Genomic DNA, 6,901 nt, shown 5'->3' with positions numbered 1-6,901 from the left:
CGGTGGGGAAGAGACAGAAATCTTTAATAAATAAATAAATTAATTTTAAAAAAGTAAATAAATAAATAAAAAGGAAGGCTTCTTCTGTGTAGTACTCCATTGTGTAAATGTACCACCTTTTCCTTATCCATTCTTTTCAAGAGACATTTACATTGTTTCCAGGCTCTGACTATGACAAACAAAGCTGCTATGAACATAGTTGAGCACATGTCCTTGTGGCACGATTGAGCATATATACCCAAAAGTGGTATTGCTGGGTCTTGAGGAAGGTTGTTTCCTAATTTTCTGAGAAATCGCCATACTGATATCCAAAGGAGCTGTACCAGCTTGCACTCCCACCAGCAATGCAGGAGTGTATCACACAGCAGAAAAAAATTATGACATCTTGAAATTTGCAAGAAATGGATGGAGCTAGAAAACATCATTTTAAGTGAGGTAACCCAGACCCAGAAAGACATGGGAAGTAGAAAAAGACAAGATCTCCTGAGTAAATTGGGAGCATGGGGACCTTGGGAGAGAGTTGAAGGGGAGGGGGGAAAAAGGAGGGGAACAGAGAAAAATGTATAGCTCAGTAATATATATGTGTGTGTGTGTGTGTATTTTAATGAAAAAAAAAAGGAAGGCTTCTTTATTCTCTGGAAGTACTTGTTAGCGTTCTGAATAGTAATATGACCTCATTGATCCCAAGATTAGATGTTACTTCCATGAAAGCAAGAGAGAACAGGTGAAGTGGGCAGGTTCCGCAGTTGTGAGGCCAATGGCAATTACGTTCCTTCCTATGGCTGTGCCCTTTAGGTAGCAGGGGAACAGTCATTTTTCAAGCAGAGAAACCAGAAAAGGATTTGCTGGCACAGCTCTGGAAATGGCCTTGTTTTTATGAATGGAATGAATTATGGTCTTGAATTTTTTTTATACATTTATTTATTCCGTGGGGGAGGGTATGCATTTGTCACTGCATGCACATGTGAGGTCAGAGGACAATTTGCTAAAGTCGTTTTTTTTTTTTTTTTTTTTCTTTCTACCATGTGGATCCGGAGGATCCAACTCGGGTCATCAGGCTCCAGCACGAGCGCCTTTACCCTCTGAGCCGACTGTTGCTGTCCTGGTCCCCTATTTTCTGAGTACCTGGAATCCCCTCTTACGTGAGGTCCTCTAGGAAGAGGAGAGGACTGGTCTCCTTTAGCGACATGACTTTGACAAACAAATCAATTTGTTCCGTTTGTTTCCTTTTTTGAAAACAAGCAATCTCCAGCGTTACATAATCGAATCTTCATGGCTCGCTGGGTTGTTCTGTCCTCCTGAGGAATCGGCAGATGGTGCCAATGCGGAGACCCGCGCACACGCCTCGCCGGCCTCTTGAGAGCGGCTCAGTGTCTGTCTCTCTGCCGCGGGGTCCCTCGCTGGCATTTGCTTCTCGGGGATCAGTTTGCGCTTCTCATTCCTTAGGCACCGCTGGCTTCTTGCCTTCAGCCGACCATTCCAAGATTAATTGAAAACGCTGAAAGCCCATAAAAAGAGAAAGGGCAGAGAAAAATATGTTGGATTCTGCCCCACCCCCCATCCAACACCAAAGCTTTCCTCTATTTCAGCTAAAGGCTTCATTCAGCCTGGTCCCTGTGTCGTTCTAGACTGTTAAATTACAAGGAGGGTAAGAACGGGGCTGCCTGAGCTCAGAAGGTAGAGAGATCTGCCCAGGGACATCTCGAAAGTGTCTCACAAAGCAAGACACATCCTTGTAGAAATGATTGTTCCCTAGACAGGGCAGTTACTTGGGGTCCACCCTTATATCAGTGATGTCACCCTTGCTCAGGAAAAATTCTCGCATGCTCTGTAGGTGAGAAGCTCCCAGCTAGGCCCTCAGACGGAACCACGGTGTGTTTAGATGTTCTTGCGGTCCCTGCCAGCTCTCAACCAAAGGCGCCCGGCTTTGCGCCTATTTAAACACGGAATGCTTCCCTGCCCAGCGGTAAACACACCTTGAGTTTTTAGGTGCCTCAGCTAACACTTCAGTCTGTCGAGAAGCCCCAGTTCTAGGAAATTTCAAGCCGACCTGCTTTTCCATGAAGCATTGGGCTTCGTTTCCAACCATGCAGAACCAGTAGGTCGGTCGGCTTCGTGCAGGGCCAGGCGCCGCTCCAAGCGCCACAGATGTAACCGCCCGTTCACAGACCACACTGTTGGCTGACTCTGGGTTTGGATGGAACCTACAGGCGATTGAAATATATAACTCTCCTGCCTGTGGCAAAAATCATGGCTGGTCCTTGAAGGTCATCTGGACTTGCAGGTCACTCAGGGTCCTGCTTGTATAGGCAGAGGAAATGACCTGTAGGAGGGAGGAAAATAGCTATGCAGGATTCTCTTCTGAATTTGATCCTCCTCTACTGAATCGAAGCACAGGAGACTAACTTTGTTTTCTTTAGACAGGCTCTCTCAGGTATTCCAGGCTGGCCTGGAACTTGTCATATTGTCCCGGATGACCTTGAATCCCTGATTCTGCTACTTCTACCTAAGGATGTTGAGATACACACATAGACCACTACACCCGGACTATGTATTGTGGGGCTTTGTGCGTGGCAGGCAATCACTCTACCTGTGAGCTACACCTCAACCCCTAAGACTAACCACAGTTTTACAGGGTCTCTCATGTAGCTCTGGCTGGCTTTGAACTTCAAGGATAACCTCGGGCTGCCTTCACCTCCCAGATGCTGGCATCACAGGTGTGCGCTAACACCCCATGCTCATTTTGAGTCTTTTCATTTATTATTCTAGCACTAAGTGAGAGTTGATGAGCTCGCTCAGAGGGTAAACAAACCAGTTGCCAAGCTAAGCAATCCAAGTCGGATTCCCAAGGTGCACATGGTGGAAAGAACCGACCCTCAGAAGTTGGCCTCTGACCTCTATCTGCATTGCCATGGCACACACGCATGGGTACACATATACGCTAAACAAATGAATGTAATAAATTTAGAAATAAATATTAGGGCTAGTGAGATGGCTCAGCGGCTGAGAATACTGGCTGCTCTTCCAGAAGACCCAGCTCAATTCCCAGCACCCACATGGCGGCTCACCCCTGTCTGTAACTCCAGATCCAGGGCTTCTGACAGCCTCACACAGACATGCATGCAGACAAGACACCAATGCACATGAAAATAAAAATAAGTTATACTTAAAAAATAAATGTTAGGGGGCTGGAGAGATGGCTCGGTGGCTAAGAGCACTGCTTGCTCTTTCAGAGGTCCTGAGTTCAATTCCTAGCAACCACATGGTGGCTTACAACCATCTGTAGTAAGATCTGGCGCCCTCTTTTGACCTGCAGGCATAATGCAGACAGAACACTATGCATAATAAATAAATCTTTAAAAAAAATAAATATTAGGCGACCCATGCTGCCATTAGGGTTAGTCCTTGTGTAAGGAGCTGAGTGTCCAGTAGTGACTAGACGGGGAGACACAGCAAGGGGGCCACCGTGACGACAGTGTCAGCAGGGTCATCTGAACTTGGGCTGCATTTTGTAAGATGGAAACAACATGGATGTAATGGTGACTTGCGTGTTGTACACGGCTCACACATGTGTCACCACTCGCCCTCTGGGGTATATGACATCAGGATTGAAGAATTAAGGAGATGGACATGGTGGTGTATGTCTGGAATTCCTGCCCCTGGGGGCTAAAACATGAGAATCATGAGTGTGAGGCTAGCCTGGCCTGCACATAGGAAGTTCCAGGTTGGCCTGGGCAGTATAGTGTCTCAAAAGGGCTGGGGGAAGGGGAGGCATTGGGGATCGTCATTTCCTGAACCAGACAGGAAATGTCAGGTTTCTAGGTAGTGTGAGAACAGTTCTCCTTAGGGGAAAGGATGGGGAAATAGAACATAGGGAAATGAAGGTGGTGAGCAATGAGAGTTGGAGATCAGGTGTACACCACTGAGGATTGGACCAGGACCTAATGTGTGCTAGGCAGCCTTTATACCACTGAGCTGCACACAACACAGCTCAGATGGGCGTTTTTACAAAAATAACAACCAAGGCCAGCAAGATGGTTTCTCTGTATCTTTGGTGCCTGTTCTGGAACTAGCTCTTGTAGACCAGGCTGGCCTTGAACTCACAGAGATCCACTTGCCCCTGCCTCCTGAGTGCTGGGATTAAAGGCGTGCGCCACCACCGCCCACCCGGGTTAGATAGAATCCACTCCAAGAATGTGACCTCTGACCGCGTCATGCAAGTGCACACATTGTGTGTTATAGCCGGCCTGTTGGTTTAAAGTGAGAGAGTCTGACCCGGAGTTGTTTGTTTTAGGCGTATCTAAGCCTGGTGACAACCATTCTTGTGAAGATGATCTCAATGCACAGCAAAGCCCACCTAAATCTCAAAGGAACAAAGGAAGCTGAACGTGGCACCTTCCGTGAAGGACAGGTTCTATAGACTGACTGAGGAAAACCAAGTGTACGAGAGTGGGTCAGAAAGTCCCTGGCCACACAGATGGCACCAAGGTCACCACGGTCACCAGGCGAGAAAGCGAGTCTGCTTCAGCCTTCTGGGCAGAAAACAGGTTTTGTTGTTCCTTCCCTTGAAGAAACAACAAACAGTGTGTGCTTAACGTTCTGGCTTCCCCTAGTGCTTGTCTGCAAGCACGAAGCCCTCCACGCTCCCTACAGTAAATAAATAAGTATAATAAAAGAAAAACAATAATCTGTATGGGACAGAATTTCTTTTATTTGAGAAAGCTTTTTGCTTAAACACACACGCACACACACACACACAAACAGGCTTTTCTCTCCTTATCCATGTAACAAATGAGTTTACTGCCATCATTTTGAAAACGACAGTTCATGCCCTTAGGCTGTTCCAATAGTTTGTTCTTGTCAGGATCAATTATTTTTGCTCAGTCTCTCCTGCTTGCCTGGTGGTTTTTATTGAAGGACTTGCATGCCGTGAAGTGCTTGGCTTTAAGTGTGACATTTGGTTTTGACCCAAATACGCATTTTTATAGCTACGCTCTTTCCTATTTTCCTTGGAAAATCTTGAAATCCTCTTAAGTGATGAACATTTATGACCATAGGCAGATTTTCAGAAGGAATCCTCTATTTAGCATACCGACCACCCTCTCTGCCCCCCAAGAGAAAATTCTCCTGTGCTCACCAATCAATTCACAGGACCACGAGCCCTGAGAACAGTTTGTAATCCCAGATTTCTGAAGCCTAACGGAGAGATTTGTGTGATCTGAAACAAGGGGAGATTATGTGCAGAATGTGATTCTGACAAGAGAAAGAGGCAAGCGTAGGTGAGGGCCACAGAGCATCCACAGAGCATCAACCCAGGTCCACCGTGGAAATGCTGGACAGCCTGCAGGACTCCAGCAGGCACGAGCAGTTTCTGAAGGAGTCTGCTAGTTGTCCACCATCCGGCAGCAATGTCCTTGAGAGACAGACCCATGAACACACTGGGAGTGCGGCCCTTCACCCTGCCAAGCTCTTTCATGGGCTCTCTTGAGACAACCAAATGTATCTCTTCTGGGCTGATGCTGGGGTCCAGCCCCTTGTCCCCATCTCACTGTTCTGGCATGGTGAGATGTCCTTCCTGAACTCCAAGAACAGTTTTTTTTTTTTCTGTATACTTCTCGCCTGACGGGTTATACAGTCAAATGGCAGCGCAGCATGTGATTATTTAACAATGACATCAGGCAACACCCTGTGGGGCAAGGCTTCATGTGAAAGTACTTTGAGGACTGCAGAGATGGCTCAGAGGTCCTGAGTTCAATTCCTAGCAACCACATGGTGGCTCACAACCATATGCAATGAGATCTGGTGCCCTCTTCTTGCGTGCAGGCCTACATGAAGGGAAAACATAAAATGTATAATAAATAAAATCTTTTTTATATTTATTTATTTATTGGATTTTCAAGACAGGGTTTCTCCGTAGCTTTTGATTCCTGTCCTGGAACTAGCTCTTCTAGACCAGACTGGCCTCAAACTCACAGAGATCTGCCTGCCTCTGCCTCCCGAGTGCTGGGATTAAAGGCGTGTGCCACCACCACCCGGCTTTTTTTTTTTTTTTGGAAAAATCTTTTTTTTTTTGTGCTCGCTTCAGCAGCACATATACTAAAATTGGAACGATACATCCTTGGCCCCTGCGCAAGGATGACACGCAAATTCGTGAAGCGTTCCATATTTAAAAAAAAATCTTTTTTTTAAAAGTACTTTGAAATCTATAGAGGTATGCCTAATCCAAAGGGTTGGTTTAAAATGGTCTCTACATGGCAGGCAGGGTGCTTTGCAGTCACTGCGTTTCCGTTACATCTCTCCGCTGGTGAGACAACCGTTTTCCCCCACATCTACACGTTCCCATTTCTTTTTTTTTTTTTTTTTTGGTTTTTCGAGACAGGGTTTCTCTGTGACTTTGGAGCCTGTCCTGGAACTAGCTCTTGTAGACCAGGCTGGTCTCGAACTCACCCATTTCTTAATATTGCAATTTCCCTAAACTAAACTAATTTCCCTGAACTAAATTCTTCATTAAATTCATATTACCTGATTGTCAGACTTTTTAAAAATCCATGAAGAAGCTAACCGAGGTGTGGGTCAGGATTATAATATCAGCTCAGAGGAAGCTGGGGAAGGGGATTGCTACAAGTGTGAGACCAGCCTGGGCTGCAGTTCAAGGAATCCTGGGTCAGCTTGGCCTGCAGTATGGGATACCTTCTCTAAACAGAGCGGTGGGTAAGGTGGCTAGACAAATAAAGGCCTCCAAACCTCACAGAGTGGTTGAATGGCCCGGACTCACACGGCAGAGGGAGAGACCCCCTTCAGGTTGACCTTTGATCATCAAGTGTACACTCCCCTTTATACAGATAAATCAAATGTGGGACTGGAGAACTGACTCAGCAGTTTGGAGCATTGGATGCTCTCG

At 46.3% G+C, this 6,901-nt stretch overlaps 1 pseudogene; it reads left to right on the top strand.

Annotated features, from left to right (window-relative positions):
* Positions 1-6,072: 6,072 nt before the first annotated feature.
* On the top strand, positions 6,073-6,170 carry LOC126494306 (uncharacterized; annotated as a pseudogene).
* The last annotated feature ends 731 nt before the right edge of the window (positions 6,171-6,901 follow it).

Source organism: Alexandromys fortis, unplaced genomic scaffold, assembly GCF_014885135.2.
Source record: "Alexandromys fortis isolate MF-2015 unplaced genomic scaffold, M_Fortis_MF-2015_v1.1 scaffold_382, whole genome shotgun sequence".
Lineage (NCBI taxonomy): Eukaryota > Metazoa > Chordata > Mammalia > Rodentia > Cricetidae > Alexandromys > Alexandromys fortis.
Note: the sequence above shows the minus strand (reverse complement) of the source record. Positions and strands in the feature narration are given on the sequence as shown.